Genomic DNA, 23,239 nt, shown 5'->3' on the forward strand with positions numbered 1-23,239 from the left:
ATAAGAGGCCTCAATACTATCACGGAAAATCTTCATGCTAAACCAACATGGCAAGAAATCCTCCAAGGTCACTGGATGTTGTGGCTTTTGAGGATGGTGCACTTCCACTTTTGCTTTCTTCAACTGGATTCCATCTCCTGGGTCTTTTCACTATTATTTTCCTTTTTGATTGTTCTATTGATTCTTTTCGTGGGCTCTTTTTGTGGTGCCTACGACGAGTCACCAACGTCCAACCTTCATCATCATCAGATTGATTGACTTCAGCTTTGTTGTTCTCCAGTAATTCTTCATCTTTGATTTCTTTTAAACTTCATAGCTCATCTGGACTGAATGAGCCAAAGGTTATAGAGACTTGGTTTGCACTTGCCTTCTTATTTTCAAGCACGATCTTTTTTTCACGGGCTAAGTCCATAACTTTGTCCTTGAAGACAAAGCACTTCTCTAGAGGGTGGCTCACGAGTCGATGGTATTTGCAGTAATTTGGGTCATTCGTTTTACCAGCTTCATTTGGCCGCTTCATCTCTGGAAGCTCAATGAGATTTAACTCAAGGAGTTCTTCAAAAATTGGTGGCACATCAGAATCCAGAAATGGGTACTCCTTATCTTGCATTTCTTTTAGAGTCAACTTCCCACTTGGTTTATCTTGAAAAGAAATGGATTTCGTACTCTTCTTGTTGCTCACCTTTGTTGTGAACACCACAAGTGATGTGTTGACATTCATAGCTTCTTTGTTTTTAGACCTGGGTACAAACTTGCTCCATTTCCTGACTTCTTGCTTGTCGTTCCCTTTGCGAGGCTCATAGATAGGCAGCCTTTCATTTCCAGCGGAGGCCATGCTCAATTTGATGTCATGGGCACGAGTCGCAAGTTCTTCAAATGTTCTAGGCTTGATACCTTGCAAGATGTAGTGCAATCCCCAATGCATGCCTTGGATGCACATCTCTATGCCAGAAGCTTCACTAAGCCTATCTTTACAGTTGAGGCTTTCGTTCCTCCAACGATTGATAAAGTCGATAACTTGTTCACCCTTCCGTTGACGAGTATTTGTGAGTTCCACCATGCTCACAGTGTGCCTTGTGCTATAAAAGAGATAGAGGAACTCTTGCTTTAGTTCCACCATGCTCACAGTGTGCCTTGTGCTATAAAAGAGATTGAGGAACTCTTGCTTTAGTTGATCCCAGCTATCAATAGATCCCCCCTCGAGGTCTGTATACCAATCAAAAGCATTTTCTTTTAGCGAGCGGACAAACTGTTTGACTAGGTAATCTCCATAAGTCCCAGTGTTGTTGCATGCCTTAACGAAGTGCGCCACATGTTGCTTTGGATTGCCTTTACCATCAAACTGTTGAAACTTTGGAGGTTGATAGCCAACAGACATCTTCAACATATCGATCCTTGCAGTGTACGACTTTGCGTATGTAAGGGAGGACTTGGCAGCAACTTCATATTTATTCTTAATAGTTCCTTTAATGAACTCCTTCAGTTGATCGATGGGAATCATCCCTTCAGATGAGATAGGGATAGCCTTAGCGGATGCTACTCGTATCGGGAGAGAATCAATCTCTGGAACTTCTGGGAGCTTGCCAGGTGCATGGGTGGATTCTTCTTCTATCAAGATTCCCACCCTGTCTGTTAGCTTATCAATCCTAGCATCTTGATTTTTCATGCACTTGGTCAAGCCAGCGATTGCTTCCGTCAAGTTCGCCAACTGCTCTTCCATAGATGAAGTGTTTGTCACCTGTCTTGCATGATTATTGTAGATGATGGGGAGTAGCATGGATTGTCATACAGATTGATTCTCGAATGGCTGACGCTACGTGGTGTAAGTGGAGAGGATCCATCACTTAAAGCATCATCATCTTCCTTCACAACTGAGTTCTTGGATCCGGAGAGGTTAAGCAGAGCAAGAGTTTTCTTGATCTTTTCAGCAACATCGCTTCCTCCTTCGGGTACGTTTGTGGAAGATCTTGCTCCTTTTGAGGATGAAGATTCGAAAATAGGGGTTGATGCGAACGATACTTGGGGTGCTTTTTGTCCTAACGAGCTTGCTTTGCTCCTCGTAACTGGTCCAAAGCTTCCAAAGGTAACATCGAGGATGCTTTCCATATCAGCATAGAACCTGGAATTAGCAGCCTTGGTGGAAGTTGAACTGGAGTTGATTTTCTTTGAAGCCATTTCAATGTTATTAAACTTTGACGATTGAAAAGTTGAGATGAGAGGTAGAGATTGTCCCACTAGGCGTCCCAGAATTTGTAGACAATAAATTTGCGTCAGAAAAATAATCGAGACTGAAAAATATTGCAACAATTAATTGTAGTATTTGATTTCAAATAATATGAGTGTACAATCTCTATGAATTCTCTGATTCTTCTTTCCAATAGTAAATAAATTCATGGGCCTTTGAGCTTGATCTTGAATCTATATTTGTTGTCACGAACGATGATCTTGAATTCAACTAGCACGAACTTTGATTTGAACTCGTACTCCTTGAATCTTGATTTGTTCTTCGTTCTTGATCTTGAGCTCGATTGCTTGAACTTGATTTGTTCTTTGTTCTTGAGCTTGAACTTGATTTGTTTTTCGTTCTTGAGCTTGAACTTGATTGCTTGAACTTGAACTTGATTGCTTGAACTTGAACTTGTGGAGGAATTTGTAGCGTTTGATCCACGAGCTCTTTCTTGCTTCTTGTTATAACTTATGGTATCTTTTCTGGGTTATGAAGACCCCTATTTATAGTTGCTGGAGGAAAGAGTTATGATAAGAACAAACTCTTTCCGACCAATCAAATTGAAGTGTGACAAGGTGGCATTTGATTGGCCAGAACATGTCACTTGCACATGTGGCACAATTTCATTGGCCTCTTAATTTGACTTGGCATGCCTTGTCATTTTGACATGTGGCATGATCCTATTGGCTTTTCCATTTGACTTGGCATGCCACGTCATTTGACACGTGTCACCAAATTGGGCCTCTAGGAAGAAGACATTTTGGGTTTAATGAAGTGGGCCATTATTTGTAGCCCAATTAAATGGGCTAGCCCAATAGATTTGGACTTATTTATTTAACCCATATGTATTTGGACCTATATAATTAATTCAATTATATTAGCCCATAATATTTTAGTTGGACTAGAATATCGTGAATTTAAAATAAGGTCCAAATTATTTTATGGATTTAAATCCGATAAATTTTGCATGCCTACATTAAAAAATTAAACTTATTCGAAAATATTGAATACTGAATCATAAATTCTTATACTCAACAAAACTTCATGAAAAACCTGCTATATATATATATCTTCTAGAATTGATTGGTGTACTTAAGTGTCGATCGATCGAGAATAATAATGAATGTTTGATGGAAGTAAAAGATCTCCATTAACATAAATCTGAGAGCCACTGACAAAAGCAGAAAGTTGAATCTTTGCCTTGTAAACAAGTATGATTAATGGGGTTATGACTTCTGGATATGTTAGTGCACTCTGTTAGGCATATCCTTGAATCTTCTTCTGGTGGACAAATTACCCCTAGAACAAACCTTTCACAAATCCCTGTTTCAATACCTTCAACTGAACGCATTCCATTTTCTGCACACACAAAAAATATTAAAGTTAATTAAAATGTGTAAATCACTTTTTCGAACAAGTCTACTCATGTATTTTCCCTACATATAGCTACATATATAAACAATCTCTCTCCTTGTGGATAAACTTTTTCATTTGACTTCAACTAACATATGGCCTTTAGTCAAATTCATTTTCATTTGATTAAATGGGAAAAATAGAATATCCAAACACTTGCCACCTTTTTGGATAACAAACGAAACGTAAGAGAATTTCGTTTTACTCATGTAACATCATTTTTAACACGTTGGAATATAAAAGAAGAAAAATGAACTTAGCAAGAATATACCTGATGTAAGAATAAAAAAAGCGATCACAACGAGAAATGTTGCTAAAGCTCGAGTCATCTTCATTTTGTAAAATTTTAAGCAATTTATCTTTCCCATCTCTTCCACTTCTATTTATACTAATCATAAAAACTTATGCTATCTGGCTTCGATTCTACTAAATGGTAAGTTCATTCATATTGCTAGGCATTTTAAGAATAAAAGTATATTAAACACTATACCTATTATAATAGATTAACATGAATACCATTTACCCATAATTACGTGGGTTACTCTAATGTAGAGATCTCAAATTTTGAGACAAATTTGTAAAGAAATTAACATATACTTGCCAGCAGAGACCCTCCTATTCTGTCACTGATGGTAGGCTCATAAATTTTATAACTATTTTAATATTCTAAAATGAATACCTTTTACACATTTTACATGGGTTAAACTAATAATGAGATCTCAAATTTAATTCAAATTTGTAAAGAAAGGATTTTTCCAGTTCAGATAACCTAAATTGCATATTTTATTGGCGAAATGAGATTTAAATTATACCTCTCCTATTCTATCACTGATATTAGACAAGCAAACAAAGAAAAGATATAAGTACATAAACTATATACCTATTTAGTTTTCTAAGATGATCAGGTTTTACACATATTTACGTGGATTAAACTAGAAAAGAGATTTCAAAGTTAATTAAAATTATAGGGATATTGCTAATTGAGACTTTTTTTAATTATCTAAATTGCATATCTAGCTGGTGAAATGAGATGTAAATAACTCTCCTATTCTGTCACTTATTATATCAGATAAGCAAACGAAGAAATAAAATAAGTACATAAAGTTTATACCTATTTTGATGTTCTAAAATTAATACAGTGCCTTTTATACAGAAATAATTTTGCAATTGAGACCAGCCTTTTTATTATAGAAAATTGCATATTTAATTGGAGAAATGAGATTAAAATTACTCTTCTATTCTTTCAAGCTTTCACCGAATTAGATAATCAAACACAGAAAAAATATTGGTCCAATCAGACCTCTCTATAACAACATCCTCATATAACAACCATTCGTTATAAAAATCAAGTTTTCTTCAGAACCGATTTTTTATGTTATATTTTATCTCTCTATAACATCTTTTTACCCCAAGATCCATCTTTATAGCAGTACACTCTTTCTAAAATTACCCCTCTATAACAACCCTGTAGAATTTCTAGGATGACCAATAATAAGTCTAAAGATATTAATTTGACCAAATATTTTAAAACTTTAATGCACCACTTATAATAAAAATATATTACATCAGTATATACTTCCATAATTAAAGATTTCATTTAAGTCCATTAAAATATATGCATGTATATTTTCATTCCATTGCACAAAAGATCTTTCGTGCATAATATTATCAATCATTTCCATTGGACAAATTTTTCATCTTGCATAATGTTTAAGATTTAATGATCCGCACATATCTTTTTTAGACCTTTTCCATCAATATTTAAAAATTTTAATTTTCTTGTAGCTTAGCTTTTAAATGTGTGCGTTAGAATTCAAATCTTTGTACATTTAGTTATGAATTTATTAATATTATAGTAGCTTATTTAATACATAATTTGTGAAAATGCAAAAGTTAAATTTTGGATTATTTTTGTCTATAATAGCCAAAAAATATTTAAATGATAAATATTGTTATATGTGTATAATAGTCATTAACTATAAAAGGCAAAACATATTGAAACAAACGATGCTGTTACAAAGAGGTTTAACTGTACATCAGTTATCTACCTATTTTAATATCCTAAAATGAATAGCTTTCACATATTTATGTCGAAGCTAATTAAGAGATCTAAAATTTGATTCACATTTATGACATCTAAAGGATTTGGCCAACTGAGACCCCCTCTCCCCCCTCCTCCCCCCTCCCCCCCCCCCTTTTTACAGCTAAACTACAAATCAAATTGCGAATTGGGGTTAAATAACCCTCACAGAGGTGGCAAAATCAATTGATTTTTTAGTAATCCATCCAATGCGCCAAGTTTAAGCAGGTTGGGGTTTGGCCTGTTTGTTGACGTAACTCAATGGGTTGAACTCGAAATAACCCATCAAACTATTGAGTCAAAACAAGTCAAAAAGTATAACTCAATGGATCAAAATGCAACTATTACTAAAACATACAAAATCAAATTTGAAGATAGAGAATTATGTAAGCTTCAAAGAAAAATGTAGCCATAAGGAGTTTGAGAGTTTTGTTAAGGGGGAATTTTTGAGACAAGTACTATCCTACCACTTGTATATGTCTCTTTGCGAGATTATTTTCTCGATATTTTATACTTTCTTTTATATAGTAGATTGTTCATCTCCGCTTGTGGATATAAGTCATTTGGCCGAACCACATTAAATATTTGTATCTAAAGTTTTCTTTTGTTGTCTGATTTATCATCGTTGAATGTATGCTTTGTTAGCTTCTGCATTACACCTGATTATTTTGATCCTAACAAGTGGTATCAGAGCAAGGTTCAAGATAGGTTCAAAGCGGGTTCAGTTCTAGCTGCAACCTATTTGATGGTAATGAAGATTTTCATTTGATTAAGGTAGAGATTTGAAGATGCGGTCTGTTGATGGTTATGTGAAGAAGGTGGATCAGGTTGATTTTGTCAAAAAATTCAGGTCAAGGAGGGGATTTGTTAGGTGTTTGCTGTAATTTTCTTACTATATTTAATTTTTCTTCCTCCTCAATGAAAGACAACATATTTACCATAATTAATTTTTTTCTTTCCTAAAAAAAACTATAAATCGCCCTATTTGGCTAGTCTTTTTTTCGGAGAAAAAAGTTTTAGAATTCTATAAATTAAGAATCACTCCTTCTCATATAGCAACATCCACAATGTAGTCATAAGGGGTTTGAAAATTTTGTTTCTGAGAAGGTCACGACCCAAATTCCAACTACGGGGTCGTGATGGCGTCTAATACTGCTTGGTAGGCAAGCCAACACTTAACATAATTAAAGGAACAAAACTAAGCATAAAACAACATCATGTTATAATAAAGGATAAAGCTCAATAATATATAACAAAAGTAAAACCAAATATTCATCTAGACCTCCCAGAACTGGTGTTACTGAGTACATGAGCTTCTGCAATATTACTAAATACAATGTCTGGAATAATAAATACACTATTTGAAGCAAATAAATAGTAGCAGAATTTTAAAAAAAGTGACTTCAAGGCCTGCGGATGAGAGTGCAACACTGCCTCGAGTCTTCTCAAATCACTAGTTAGTCCGTCTTCTGGGTATCACTAGGTCCGATGCCAAAATCTGCAAAAGAAGTGCAAATCTTGTACAGAAGTAGAGTATGAGTATAACCGACCCAATGTACTCCGTAAGTATTGATCATAAGCCCGACGAATAGGTGACGAGGCTAAGACAAGACACCTATATATGACTTGTGCAGTTAAATAACGGGAGAATAAGAAATTGGAAAAGCAACCATGAAACAACATAGCCAAGCTCTCAATCAAATGACACGATATTACCATTCGTGCTTTTACTCTCATTCTCATAGGCACGGAAACATCCTTTGTGAATATTCACTATTCCTTACAAGTACGAAAATACCCTTCGTGCAATAGTAATAATATAAAACAAACACAGAAATACCTTTCGTGCATAATCACTCTTCCTCACAAGCACGAAAATACCCTTCGTGCGATTAACTCTTCCTCACCAAGCATAAAAATGTAAAGCAGCACCAACCAAGGTGGATAGCACAAATAATATCAAAAAATGTTGAGCATAATTCGCCTTATGAAAGATAACCATCACTTTTGTACCAAAAGCCAAATCAATGTTTCGACAATCTTAATGCTCAATATCTCAACAAGCTCAACATAATCATTAATATGAATAAGAACAATCAAAGAGTTTCATAATCTATTTAGAGCATGGAATACATAATACATAAAGCAACAAAATATAATAAAGCTAGTTTTACCCGCATACAAACCCATAACAAATACATATACATTCGTCATCTTGCATATAAGCCGTTCCAACGCATATAACATATGGCAATTAAATACAATTATATTCAAATTCTCTCAAATCAAGGTTAACCAAGACACTTACCTCTTCTGGCATAAATAAATCCTCGAATACCGCTTTCCTATAAGCACGAAGCCTCTAAACAACTCGAATCTAGTCAATTAATACTCAAATAACTCAAAACAAGCTTTAGAAACTATCCTAGTATAAAATATTTTGATCTTTGTCACATTAGAAAAACTTCATAAAAAGTCAACCTGGGCCCTCATGATCGAAATCCGAAATTAAGATCAATTCCCATTTACCTATTCTTTCTTGAGTCCAAATATGTAATTTTTTTAATATTGGACCTCAAATCGAGGTCTAAATCTCCAAAATTAGCCCTCATAAGTTTTTTCCCTAAACTCCAATTTTTACACTTTAAAACACTAAATTTAGTAATACAAATCTATGAGAATTCAAGAAAATAAATTAAAACTAGGTAAAAATTACTAACTTTTGAAGTTGGGATAAAAATCCCCTCAAAAATCTCCTCAATCTGTGATCTAGGTCTCAAAAATGGTGAAAAATTGCTAAATTTCGATTTTCTGCATAATTTATACCTGGACGAACTTTCTTCTTCGCGTTCGGGAAGGGACCTTGCGTTTGCGAAGAACAATGGTCAGTGACGACCGCGTTCGTGAAGCCCAGCTCACGTTCACGAAAGGTAATCTCCCCCAAGTCTTCGCATTCGTGTCACACCTAACACGTTCGCGAAGGGTAAATTTCCTCCGCCCCTAAGTTGCATGGAAGCCTACGTGTTCGCGTCAGGGATCTTGCGTTCGCGAATGTAAACTCCTCCTAACCATCCCCCATCCTCTAATCACCCTAAGTGAACGCGAGACTATCTCCGCGTTCGCGATGCACAATGCACCAGCAACAGGTCAACTGCTGCAAATTATGCAAGAATGGTTGAAATCTACCCCGAAACTCATCTGAGCGCCTCAAGACCTACTCCAAATATTCACACAAGTATATAAACTTTATATGAACTCGCTTGTAAGCTCCAAAACACCAGACTAACATTAAGAATCAGGAATCACACATCAAAACTGTCACGACCCAAAATCCACCTAGTCGTGATGCCACCTAACCTCAGTGATAGGTAACTCTAACATACCCGAGTGATGAAAATAAGTCAATTCTATAAACTTTCCAAGTACTGGTAGTACAAGTCATGAGCCACTACGTTTTAGATTTATAAAGCCGATATGAAGAATAAATACAATATATGTTTGAAGTTTACATAAGCAGAACTGAAAACTTAAACTACCATGAACAAGAGGTAATTGAATCTAGAACGCGGGTACACCTTCAATAGGCTTCATCTCCCACAGTTACGCAACTCCAAGATCTGCATACAAGGTGCAAAAGTGTAGCATGACTACAACCGACCCCATATACTCAGTAAAGTATCTTGACTAACCTCGGTAAAGTAATGACGAGATTTTAAGTTACAAGATACTCAGTTAGAATATTTTACCTATACAGATGATAAGCAAAGAAGCAATAGCGAGATAGAGAAAATAAATGGACACATAAAAATGGAGCGCTAAAGTAAACAATAGAGGGCCCCAGAATATCATCAAATAATAGTCTTACAACATAACATAGTTGCAAAATATAACAACCAAAAATACCCATAATTCATTCTTTATTTTGCGGTGGGCAACCTGATCTACGTATCAAATACCATCACTATTACGGCGCGCAACTTGATCCCATGTCAATATAAACATTGTTGCAGCGTGCAATCCGATCCCTTCTAATCATTTTGTTGCAGTGAGCAACCGATCTACGCGCGCACCCACACACACAAATATATGTATATATATATATATATATCACTATTGCAGCATGCAACCCGATCTCAATATCAATATAAATATTGTTGCGGCATATAACATGATCCCAATATTAATATAAGTTCATGTGCAACTATTCAATGACAACCAAGCATGAAAAATTCACAACGTAATACCAAGAAAGCTAACACGCTTAATTCAACTAGGAAATCCAAACTAAACAAAGTAAGAAGGGCAACATAGCACCCTAGAGTTAGTCTCCCACATATAAAGACACGGCTACCACAAAGCATAATCACACAATCAATCTAAAAGTCACCAAATCCGTCTAAGCAAGAAAGTGTAGAACATGAAACGAGTAAGAATGTATGGCAAGTAAAATAGGTATCACGTTGAGGTATTTAATAAGTGAAATCGTATAAAAGTGGAGGCATGTAGTAAGTAAAAGCATATAGTAAGTGAAGGCATGTAGCAAGTAAAAGCATATAGTAAGTGAAGGCATGTGATAAGCGAAGGCATGTAGTAAGTGGAGGCATATAGTAAGTGGAGCCATGCAACATGTCAAGGCATCTGATAAGTAAATCACTTAGCAAATAGGGACATGTAACATGTACCGGCTAATAATAAATAAAGGCATGAATTCGAAGATGTAACGATCCGACTGGTCGTTTTGAGCATTTGCACTTCGCTCGGTAGTTTGAGGGCACGCGTATCTCCGCGTGATGTATTATTACTTGTGTGAATCATCGGTTTTGGTTTTTAGGTTATTCGGAATCGATTTGGAAGAATTAACTTCATGGTTGAAGTTTTAAGTTGGAAGAGTTGATCAAGTTTAACCTTTTAACATATGACCTCGAATTGGAGTTTTGATGATTCCGTTAGGTCCGGATGGTATTTTTCGGCTCGAGCGTATGCCCGGATTTGCATTGGGATATTTCTAGAAGGATTCAACACTAATTGGAAAAAGTTAAAAATTTAAAGGTTTGAAAAGTTCATAAGTTTGACCGGATAAAGTTTTCTCTCCGCATTCGCATAGGGAGGGGGGTGGTCTTCACCGCGTTCGCGTAGTGGTTTGGACTGAGCCGGGCAAAGACTGTTCTTCTTCGCGTTCGCATGGGTAGTTACGTGATCGCGTAGGGTATATGTGGAGGCAGTGTTCATTGTCTATTGCGATCGCTGAGGTTTGTTCGCGATCACGAGGGTATTTCCGCAATCGCGATTCATTGATTCGTCCAGTAATTATAAAGTTCTCTATTTCGGGGGTTCCGGCCATTTTTACATATTTGGAGCTATGGAACTCGGATTGAGGCGATTCTTGAATCAATTTTCACCATGTGGATTAGGGTAAGTGTTCTCTACTCATTTTTGATTTTATATCATAAATCCATCTTCGTTTTGGGCATTTGATCAAGGGTTTCAAAAGAGAAATTGGGGGTTTTTGTTTAAACTTTCTTAAAGTGAATATTTTAGTTTTGAACATCGATTCGAAGTCGGATTTGAGTGAAATTAGTATGGTTGGACTCGTAATTGAATGGGTGTCAGATTTTGTGAGTTTCGTCGGGTTCCAACTTCCAAGATGTGGGCTCGAGTTTGACTTTTTAGTTGACTTCGGGATTTTGATCAGAGATTGGACCTTTATCATTTGGAATTGTATCCTTAGGTATTATTTGATGCCTTTGAGTTGCTTTTAGATAGTTTCGTGCCATTCAGAGGATGATTTGAGCGGGTTGGCGCTTCTAGGGTATCAATTTTGCTCGTTTAAGGTAAGTGTTTTGCCTAACTTTGTTGAGGAAATGTTTCCTACTATTTGACATTATTTGCTACATGCGGGGCTGATACATATATGAGGTGTCGAGCATATATGCATGTGCCATGGTTAATCATACTCGGGGGTAAATTATACTATAAATTGCGCCTTGTAGAATTATGTGACCTTCTTGCTTCATGTCTTACTTGATTTCTAGATGACTAAGAATATGGAATTAAATGTTAGAAACCAAGATTTAGTTTATTATAACTTGATTAACATTTGACGGAATTTTGAGAAACATTGATGTGTCTAATTCAGACATCATTATGCTTAATCACTAATACATTGTTACGACCGTTATTCTAGAGATATTAGATCCTATACTCGTGTTGCAGATCATTCTTGAGATTTGTTGAAATACTTGAATAATAAGAATCTTGAGGATTTATTGAACTATTATTGGCTTGAAAGTTGTGATTGGGGTTCATTTGAAATATTCGTTTAACCACTTTCCTTGACGTTATTTATGCTTCATATCTTATTTGCCATTGATATACATATGCTTGCTAAGGAAGAGTGTAAAGCATGAAGGGTGATGCCGTGCCATTTCATATAATTTATCATGTGAATAAAAATATAAAGCACGAAGGGTGATGCCGTGCCATTTCATTTAAGAGTCAAAACACGAAGGGTGATGTCGTGCCATTTCATTTATATTATCCTGATCTCATTTATATTATCATGTGAGGGAGAGTGTAAAGCACGAAGGGTGATGCCGTGCCATTTTATTTATATTACCATGTTTTTATGTTATCATGAGTTCATGTATACATTCATGTCGTTACCTGGAATTGTTACTGTTGCACCTATGTTATCTACGTGACTTGTTGTTGTTGTTTTGTCTTTGTCCTCTATCTCGATTGTTGTTGTGTTGTCCATGCCTTCTATATGTTTAACTTGCAAAGATCATACCTTCCTTCGTGCTGTTATATCTACATCCATGTCGTATCTATTTTGTTGCACTTTAGTATAAGCCTTCTACCACGTTAGCCATTCATGCCTCTACTTGTTAAATTAAAAAGATCATGTTTTCCCCTCTTATTTGTTATATCTACATCTATGCCTTCTACCATGCTAGTTAGGTGAAATTATGTTCTTCTTTCCTAATTGATGTCATCACTCTTATGACTCCTACCTAGTCTATTACCGTTGTCCATATGTACTGCCTTGTTCATCATCTCGACTTGTGTATTTCCTACCTTGTCATTACTGTTATCGGTATTTCTGTCACCTTGTTGGTACTGTTATACGTATATTTGGTGAGGATGACACGAGGGGCGTTGCCGTGCCTTTTTATTTGATGTCTTGAGTATATTTCTCATACTATAAAAGTTATGGGTTTATTACCATGGTTTGCTGGTTATCGCTCTAAGGAAAGGATTTGTCGTGATATTGAGGAATATTAATCGGGGTTCTTCTAGAAATCATTTACTGCTTCGCATAATTGTTTCCTTGTACTCTATTCTGTTATGTTCTAGTATTGTATTGATAGTCTTCTGCACATGTTATATCAGTGAGTATCTTTTAACTAAAAAGCCTCGTCACTACTTCACCGAGGTTAGTCAAGATACTTACTAAGTGCATGGGGTCGGTGGTACTCATACTATACTTCTGCACCTTGCGTGCAGATTTTAGAGAGGAGCTGTAGGTGATGACGGGGGCTGACTCAGAAGATGTTCGTGCCTTCTGGATGTGGCTACCACTTGTCCCTGGGTAGTTCTAGAGTTGAATTCTGTTTATGTTCATTTCAAACAGAAGTTGTATTTATTTCATATCCGTTTTTGCAATAATCAGGTCTTAGTAGCTCATATCTTGTACTACCAATCCTTGGAATGTTGTATGAAATCTAGTCATATCATTTATTGATCACATTTATTTTATTAGAATTGTGTCAACTGTTAATTGGATGACCTAACGGGTCGAGTTAGGTGCCATCACGACTAGTAGATTTTGGGTCGTGATAAGTTGGTATCAGAGCACTAGGTTCGTAGGTTCTACAAGTCATGAGCAAGTGTTTAGTAGAGTCTTGCGGATCGGTATGAAGACGTCCGTACCTATCTTCGAGAGGCTACAGGGCATTTAGGAAAATTTCTCTTTCTTCTTTCCTTATCGTGCGGCCTTGTTTCAGCTTGAAACCTATGAATTGATACTTTCTATTCATTCATATGTGATGTGGCTCACTCAGTATTCGCTATGCGCCAACGATCTATGATGCTGTAGATTGATTACGAAGGGCTATGGATGTTTGATTATCATCGCTATGTGCGGTCTAGTCTCGGGAGCAAATGCAGTGTTAAATCTTCCAGTCGTTCATTTGTGGTACGAGGCGGGTTCTTATATCTGGTTGGTAAGAACAAACTTGGGAAGACTGGCTGGTGGCCTAGCTATTGTGATTAGGTGGGTTCATAGTAAGGTGGCGATTTGAGTACAGCCGGTGGGCCATCTCCAGCATGATGAGTTTGGATCATATGTTTCATATGAAGTTTCCATTCAGTGGAATGCATATATGATCGTTTCAGAGCATCTGGGGAAGCTTACTTGACTATTGCAAGGATGGGTCAACGCTTGGCAGAGTCTTCGGAGTGTTCTATGACCAGTATTGCATGAGTTTATTCAGCTAAATAGCCGTGCGGAATCGGGGCAGCTATGAAGATATGGTACTTTAGATTAACGATGATGTGTTCCATGGCTTCGAGCTAAGTGGGTGAGTCTGCTAATGACGATCAAATTGTAGGATCATGCGTTTTATCAGTTTTTAGGTCGAGGGATTACTTGGTTGTCTCTTCGAATAGGTGTTGGTGAAGCACGGGTTGCTCGATGGTATTAGCTGTGTATTAAAGATCATAGTAAGGTGAGTGGTTATCGAGAAGGTTCTGACGAGTTCCAGGTCTTATGTAGCATTTAAGAACTTCTGAATTCTATCATGTCTGAATTATTACTTGTTGAGTGTACAAAACCACATTATGTGGGGCCCTATATGGTTTTTGTTTATACTTGTCTGTTGGGCTGCATGTATTGGCTGAGATGAGGTTTCTAAACCTGAGATTTGCACTATCATATTGAGATAAGAAATGTTTGGAAGAATGATACTATATTTCTACAGAGGATTTGGGCAATGGCCCTGGTCAGACGAGCGAGCTTCTTGGCTATTGATCAGATGAGTGGTTAAGAGATTCTGCGTGTTTCTTTCATCATCGGCAGTGTATGAAGGTTTGAATGAGGTTTTAATTGATATGAGGTTTACTACCGGTACCGAATTTGTTTTTGGGCAGCCATGGTGGTCAGCATTTACAGCTCTGAGTATCTGAGTGATGGGGTATATCATGTGATTATATCTTGGGTTATGGTTATGAGTTAATACAGCTTGTTTAGACATATACAGTGTGTAGATACGAGATTCAGGCCTTGTAAGGAATTTCGGATGTTGGAAATTTGGGTTCTAAGGCTTACAGACTAAGGTTGAATTAAGGATCTTTAGTTATGTTGTATCGTCAGCCTTATATAGATTAGGGTGACATGGGATCACCCCTGAGTATGTGCATGGTAAGGTTACACGGTGGTTTGATGGCTTTGGGGATGACTCTTGACACGTTCGAGGACGAACGTATCTTTAAGTGTGGGAGAATATAACGACCCGACCGGTCAGTTTGAGCATTTGCACTTCGATCGGTAGTTTGAGGGAACGAGTATCTCTGTATGATGTATTATGACTTGTTTGAATCATCGATTTTGGTTTTTAGGTTATTCAGAATCGATTTGGAAGAATGAACTTCATGATTGAAGCTTTAAGTTGGAAGAGTTGAACAAGTTTGACTTTTTAGCATTTGACCTCGAATTGGAGTTTTGATGGTTCCGTTAGGTCCGGATGGTGATTTTGGACTTGGGCGTATACCCGTATTTACATTTGGATATTTCTAGAAGGATTCAACACTAATTGGCAAAAGTTGAAAATTTGAAGGTTTGGAAAGTTCAAAAGTTTGACCGAAAGTTGACTTTGAGGATATCGAATTCGGATTTTAGTTCCGGGAGTTGTAGAAGCTTAGTTATGTCATCTGGAACTTGTGTGCAAAATTTGAGGATATTCCGAGTTGATTTGATATGTTTCAGCGCGAGTTTTGGAAGTTCAAAGTTTATTAAATTTGATTGGAGGTGTGATTCATCATTTCGATATTGTTATGTGTGATTTAAGGCCTCGAGTAGGTCTGTATTATGTTATGGGACTTGTTGGTATATTCGAACGGGGTCCCGGGTGGCTCGGGTGAGTTTCAGACGTAGTTCAAATCATTTCGAATGGTTTTTCATTTGTTGGTTTCTCCTGTTACATGTTGCTTCTGGAGTTCTTCACGATCACGTAAGGTGTTTGGTCTGTTGTGAAACTTTTCTCTCCGCGTTCGCAAGAGTTTGCACGTGTTCACATAGGGAGGGGGCTGGTCTTCATCGCGTTCGTGCAAGGGTGCATGCGTTCGCGTAGTGGTTTGGACTGAGCTGGGCAGAGGCTGTTCTTCTTTGCCGCATGGGTAGTTACACGACTGTGTAGGGTATATGTGGAGGTAGTGTTCGTTGTCTATCACGATCGCTGATGTTTATTCGCGATCGCATAGTATATTTTCAGGGGCAGTGCATTTTCTTCTTCGCGATCGCGAGGGTATTTCCGCGATTGCGATTCATTGATTCGTCGAGTAATTATAAAGTACTCTCTTTCGGGGGTTCCGGCCATTTTTACATATTTGGAGCTATGGAGCTCGGATTGAGGCGATTCTTGAAGCAATTTTCACCATGTGGATTGGGGTTAGTGTTCTCTACTCATTTTGTATTTTATATCATGAATCTATCTTTGTTTTTGGCATTTGACCGAGGGTTTCAAAAGAGAAATTGGTGGTTTTGTCTAAACTTTCTTAAATTGAATATTTTAGATTTGAACATCGATTCGGAGTCGGATTTGAGTGAAATTAGTATGGTTGGACTCATAATTGAATGAGTTGTCGGATTTTGTGAGTTTTTTTGGGTTCCAAGGTACGGGCCCGGGTTTGAATTTTTAGTTGACTTCGGAATTTTGATTAGAGATTCGACCTTTATCATTTGGAATTATTTCCTTAGGTATTATTTGATGCCTTTGAGTTTCTTTTGGCTAGTTTCGAGCTGTTCAGAGGATGATTTGAGCGGGATGGCGCTTCTAGGGTATCAATTTGGCTCGTTTGACGTAAGTGTCTTGCCTAACTTTGTTGAGAGAATTTTCCTACTATCTAACATTTTTTGCTATATGCGGGGCTGATACATATATGAGGTATTGAGTATATATGCATGTGCCAGGGTTAATCATGCTCGGGGGTAAATTATACTATAAATTACGCCTTGTAGAATTACGTGACTTTCTTGCTTCATGTCTTTCTTGACTTCTAGATCACTAAGAATATGAAATTAAATGTTAGAAACCAAGATTTAGTTTATTATAACTTGATTAAAATTTGACGGAATTTTGAGAAACATTGATGTGTCTAATTCGGTCATCATTATGCTTAATCACTAATATGTTGCTACGGTCGTTATTCTTGAGATATTAGATCCTATACTCATGTTGTAGATAATTCTTAAGATTTGTTGAAATACTTGAACAATAAGGTTCTTGAGGATCTATTGAACTATTGTTGGATTGAAAGTTGTGATTGGAGTTCATTTGGAATATTTGTTTAACCACTCTCTTTGAAGTTATTTATGCTTCATACCTTGTTTGTCAATGATATATATATGATTGGTGAGGAAGAGTGTAAAGTACGAAGGGTGATGCCGTGCCATTTTATTTGACAGTAAAAGCACGAAGGGTGATGCCATGCCATTTCATTTATATTATCATGTGAGGGAGAGTGTAAAGCACGAAGGGTGATGCCGTGCCATTTCATTTATATTACCATGCTTTTTATGTTATCATGAGTTCATGGCACGAAGGGTATTTCCGTGCAGGTGAGGACGAGAGACATGCATTACGTTGTGATATAATTTCCTTATGTATACATTCATGCAGTTACCTGGAATTGTTACTGCAGCACCTATGTTATCTACGTGACTTGTCGTTGTTGTTCTGTTTTGGTCCTCTATCTCGATTGTTGTTGTGTTGTCCATGCCTTCTATATGTTTAACTTGCAAAGATCATACCTTCCTTCTTGCTGTTATATCTACATCCATGTCGTATCTATTTTGGTGCACTTTAGTATAATCCTTCTACCATGTTAGCCATTCATGCCCCTACTTGTTAGATTATAAAGATCATGTTTTCCCCTCTTATTTGTTATATCTACATCTATGCCTTCTACCATGCTAGTTAGGTGAAATTATGTTCTTCTTTCCTAATTGATGTCATCACTCTTATGCCTCCTACCTAGTCTATTACTGTTGTCCATATGTACTACCTTGTTCATCATCTCTACTTGTGTATTTCCTACCTTGTCATTACTGTTATAGGTATTTGTTTCACCTGGTTGGTACTGTTATACGTATATTTGGTGAGGATGACACGGGGGTGTTGCCATGCCATTTGATTTGATGTCTTGAGTATATTTCTCACACTATGAAAGTTATGGGTTTATTACTGTGATTTGCAGGTTATCGCTCTAAGGAAAAGATTGGTCGTGATATTGAGGAATATTAATTGGGGTACTTCAAGAAATTATTTACTACTTCACATAATTGTTTCCTTGTACTCTATTCTGTTATGTTCTAGTATTGTTCTATTGCTAGTTTTCTGTACAGGTTATATCAGTGAGTATATTTTAACTAAAAGCCCTCGTTACTACTTCACTGAGGTTAGTCAAGATACTTACTAAGTACATGGGGTCGTTTATACTCATACTACACTTCTGCACCTTACGTGCAGATTTTGGAGTGGAGCTGCAGGTGATGATAGGGGTTGACTCTGAAGATATTCGTGCCTTCCGGATGTTGCTACCACTTGTCCCTGGGTAGTTCTAGAGTTGAATTCTGTTTATGTACATTTCAAACAGAAGTTGTATTTATTTCATATCCGTTTTTGCAACAATTTGGTCGTAGTAGCTCATGTCTTGTACTACCAGTCCTTGGGATGTTGTATGGAATCTATTCATATCATTTGTTGGTCATATTTATTTTATTAGAATTGTGTCAATTGTTAATTGGTTGACCTAACGGGACAGGTTAGGTGTCATCACGACAAGTGAATTTTGGGTCGTGACAGAAGAGGACATATAACAGAAGTAATCTAAGTAAAAGCATAGGAGTAACAGTAATAGACAAGGTAGAAACATAGATATATGTGATGACCCAAAATGTCATATTTAAATTTAATAAGTAATTCTATGTTTTAAGACCTCGAAAAGCACCATTTATCATTCCTCGGCTTATGTGCACAGTCCGAAATATTTTCCTGAAAGTTTTCATGTGAAAAATGGATTAAAATATGAAATAGAGCTTTAAAACTCAAGTAAGTTGACTTTGGACAATATTTTTAGCAAATGGACCGGATCAGTGGTTTGATAGTTTCGGTAGCTCCGTATCGTGATTTGGGACTTGGGCGTATGCCCGGAATTTAATTTGGAGGTCCGTAGCTCAAGTTATGACCATTTAACGGAACTAGCAATTTAAAGGCTTTTTCAAGTTTGACCACGGGGTTGACTTTTTGATATCAGAGCCGGAATCCAATTTTGGAAATTTGAACAGCTCTATTATGTCATTTATGACTTGTGTGCCAAATTTGAAGTCATTCCGGATTCATTTAATATGTTTTGATACGGGATTTGCAAATTAAAAAGTTTAAAACTCAAAGTTTGAATTGAGGTGTGAATTATAATTCCAGCGTTGTTTAACGTTATACGAGACCCCGAGTAAGTCCGTATTATGTTATTGGACTTGTTGGTATATTCGTACGGGGTCCCGAGTACCCCGAGAGAGGTACGGATTGAAATCGGATCAAGAATTGGACTTAAGCAAAATCTGAATTTTTCCTTCTGTTGTAATCGCATCTGCGGATATTTGCCCGCAGGTGCGAGCTCGCAGAAGCGAGCCTTCCATCGCAGATGCGCCCAGGTGTGTCCAGGGTTCGATCGCAGAAGCGTGTCAGCAGATGCGCACCAAATCACGCAGATGCGGGACTGGGCTGGCCTGGGTCTTCGCAGGTGCGGCCTTGTTGCGCAGAAGCGGATGTCGAAAGGTGCGACAGGAGTGTCCGCAGATGTGGAACTTCACCTGACAGCCTGGCATCACAAATTCGAGCATTGTCTCGCAAATGTGAGTCCGCAAATGCGAAAATGACTGGGCAGATCCCATAAAATCGTAAGTCGCCATTTTTACTCATTTTTGAGTTTCAAGTCTCGGATTTGGGTGATTTCAAGGGGGATTTTCACGACTTTGAATCGGGTAAGTGTTCTTTAACCAAAAGTGATTATATTTCACGAATCCATGTGTATATTCATCATTTATTTCGGATTTAGATGGAAGAAATTGGAATTTTTGTAAAACTTTCCAAAAAAACGAAAACTTTAGATTTGAAGGTCCATTTGATATCGGAATTGGACAATTTTTGTATGGTTGAACTCGTATCGGAACGAGTGCTCGGATTTTGCGAGTTTTTCTGGAATTTGAGATGTGGGTCCCACTGTCAAATATTTAAATGAATTTCAAATTTTTATGCAGAAAATTTATAAATTCATATGGAATTAATTCCTATGATTAGTATTAAATATATCGAATTGTTTGTGAATAGATTTGAAGCTTTCAGAGACAAATTTAAAAGGAAAAGTTGTGGTTGAGTAATTGATTGGAATTTTTAAAGCGAAGTAAGTGTCGTGGTTAACCTTGACGTGAGGGAATAGAACCCTTAAATTATTTGTTATGTGAAATGCATGTGAACGACGTATAGGCGAGGTGACGAGTGTCTTTACGTCGTCAAATTAATTGTTTTCCTGCTTACTTGAAAAATCATAAATTATTTTAAATCATAAATTAATTATTATAATAAATATTTCTCTCCTATTCTTTGTCAAATATTAATTCTTGAATTTCTGCATTAATTGTTACATGCTATTTGAATTATGTGTTTTAATTGTTATTTGACATTTAGCATATTAAATATTAAACTGTCTATTTTCTTCCTGATTTCCATAATAATTTGCTATTTGTCATTGTTTGTTTCATAATTAAATCATAATTATTGTATGTTTGTTGTCTTATAATTTTATATTAATTGTTGCATTTATTGGGGAAATTTCTTCTATAAGAATTGGTAAATGGATATATTGGAAGATCGGGTTGCACGCCACAATAGATTTATTAAAAAGTCCATATTGGAGGATCGGGTTGCACACCGCAACAGACTTATTAAAAAGTCCATATTGGAGGATCGTGTTGCACGCCACAATAGACTTATTAAAAAGTCCATATTGGAAGATCGGGTTGCACACCGCAACAAACTTATTAAAAGTCCATATTGGAGGATCGGGTTGCACGCCGCAACAGACTTATTAAAAGTCAATATTGGGGGATCGAATTGCACGCCGCAACAGACTTATTAAGAAGTCTATATATACTTGATTGAAATAAATATATGATTGATTAAAAGGAATATATTGGGAGAGGGGGTTGCACGCTGCAGTGAATATGAATATATTGTGAGAGCGGATTGCACGCTACAACAGAATTGAATGTGAATATATTGTGAGAGCGGGTTGCACGCTGCAACAGAATTGATGGAAATGACAATTGGTTATGACTGCTAAGTTGGCTTCAATTATTATAAATAAATTACCTGATTTATTTCTATTATTGTTGTTGTTACTAATACTGCGTACAGGTAATGTAAGTGAACCGCCTTAGCCTCGTCACTACTTCGTCGAGGTTAGGCTCAGCACTTACCAGTACATGTGGTCGGTTGTAATGATACTACACTCTGCACTTCTTGTGCAGAGTTTGGAGTTGGTCCCAGCGGCGTACCATAGACTTGCTCGGATTTCAGCTACAAGAGGAGACTTGAGTTATAACTGTATGGCGACCGCAGTTCTGAAGTCCCCGTCTATTTTACTTTAGCTGTGTGTTTATTTCCAAACAGCTTTATTTTATTTCACACCTTTATTTGTATTATTCTAGAAGCTCGTGCAATTGTGACACCAAATTCTGGGATAGTATTTAGACACCGTTGTTTTTATGGATTATTCACTATATTTTAAACTTTGCTTCCGCATTTGTTTCTTTGATTATTAATAATTTAAAAATTGCTTAAAAATTGGTTAATATTATTCTAACGTTAGCTTGCCTAGCAAATGAAATGTTAGGCGCCATCACGGTCCGAAGACAGGAATTTCGGGTCGTGATAGTTGGTATCAGAGCACTAGGTTATATAGGTCTCACGAGTCACGAGCAAGCTTAGTAGAGTCTGAAGGATCGGTACAGAGACGTCTGTACTTATCTCTTAGAGGCTATGGAGTTTAGGAACAATTTCACTTCTTTCATTCCTTATCGTGCGGCATTGATTTGTCTTGAAACATATATCTCATATTCCTTTATATCCACTCGTGTATGACATTGCGCACTCGGTATCAGTTGTGCGTCGACGGTTCGTGATGCCGCAGATGGACTACGAGAGAGCCAGAGATGCTCAACATTTCCTTAACTTGTGGTTCCAACTGAAGATGCAAACGTATTGAGAGATCAACCAGTGAATCATATGAGGGGTGCAACAGACCTTGGCATCTGGTTAATTTATACGAGTTGTGAAGGTTATTATTGTGGATCATCAGACGTGGTGAACTATGACTTCGCGCCGAGTGAGGGGAAGTCCACTATCAATGGATGGATTGCAGGGTCATGTGTTATATCATTTTTGGCCTGAAATATATATATGTGGTACTGAAAGGTTCCCCAAACATTTACACATGTTTAAGGCCTGAGATTTTGTAGAGGATAAGGTTGGGACTTGCGGTATATCCGGCTGCCTAATAATCCTATACTTCAGTACCAAAGGAGTTAGAGAAACAACTTTAAATTTATAGAATGTCTACTCAGCGTGGACGTCATGGTTGCGGATTTTGGGGTGCTTCGGAGGAACTACAGTGGTAGACGAGATTCTGGACTATGTGGTTCGTGCTAAGATTTGCCTGTATGGAGCTCTACTTTTGTGATCGTTTTGTATAAATAGGGGTAAGGGTTACCCCAAAGAAGATTTGAAGAGTATGTTAAGAAATGGGTCAGCTCAACAGTGTTGAGTCAGCATAACAAAAGAAGAAATTAGCCTTGGGATAGATAATTCTCCATAAGTGTCTGTGGCAAGCCTATGAAGAGGGAAGACCACTCAATGCAACAACCCCTACTTGGCTCAGTTCTCAGAATGCTTTCCAAAAAGTTTGTTTACCGTACTCTCCTTAATGTGTGACGCATAGGGTTTGAATGGTTGCTTCAAGTCACCATGACGGTGTCATAATATGCCATCAGGTTCAATAAGTTAGCCCGCCATATTCCTACTTTGCTTCCTACAGCCAGAGAGCGAGTCCACAGACTCATTAAAGGACTCAATTATGATCGTAAAATTTTGTATGACTCGGGAGCTACAGGCTGATACTTCATTTCCACTAGTGGTAGAAATTTCCAAGATATTAGAACGTGTTCGGGGTGAGGAAAAAAAAGG

Source organism: Nicotiana tomentosiformis, chromosome 4 (genome assembly GCF_000390325.3).
Source record: "Nicotiana tomentosiformis chromosome 4, ASM39032v3, whole genome shotgun sequence".
Classification (NCBI taxonomy): Eukaryota; Viridiplantae; Streptophyta; class Magnoliopsida; order Solanales; family Solanaceae; genus Nicotiana; species Nicotiana tomentosiformis.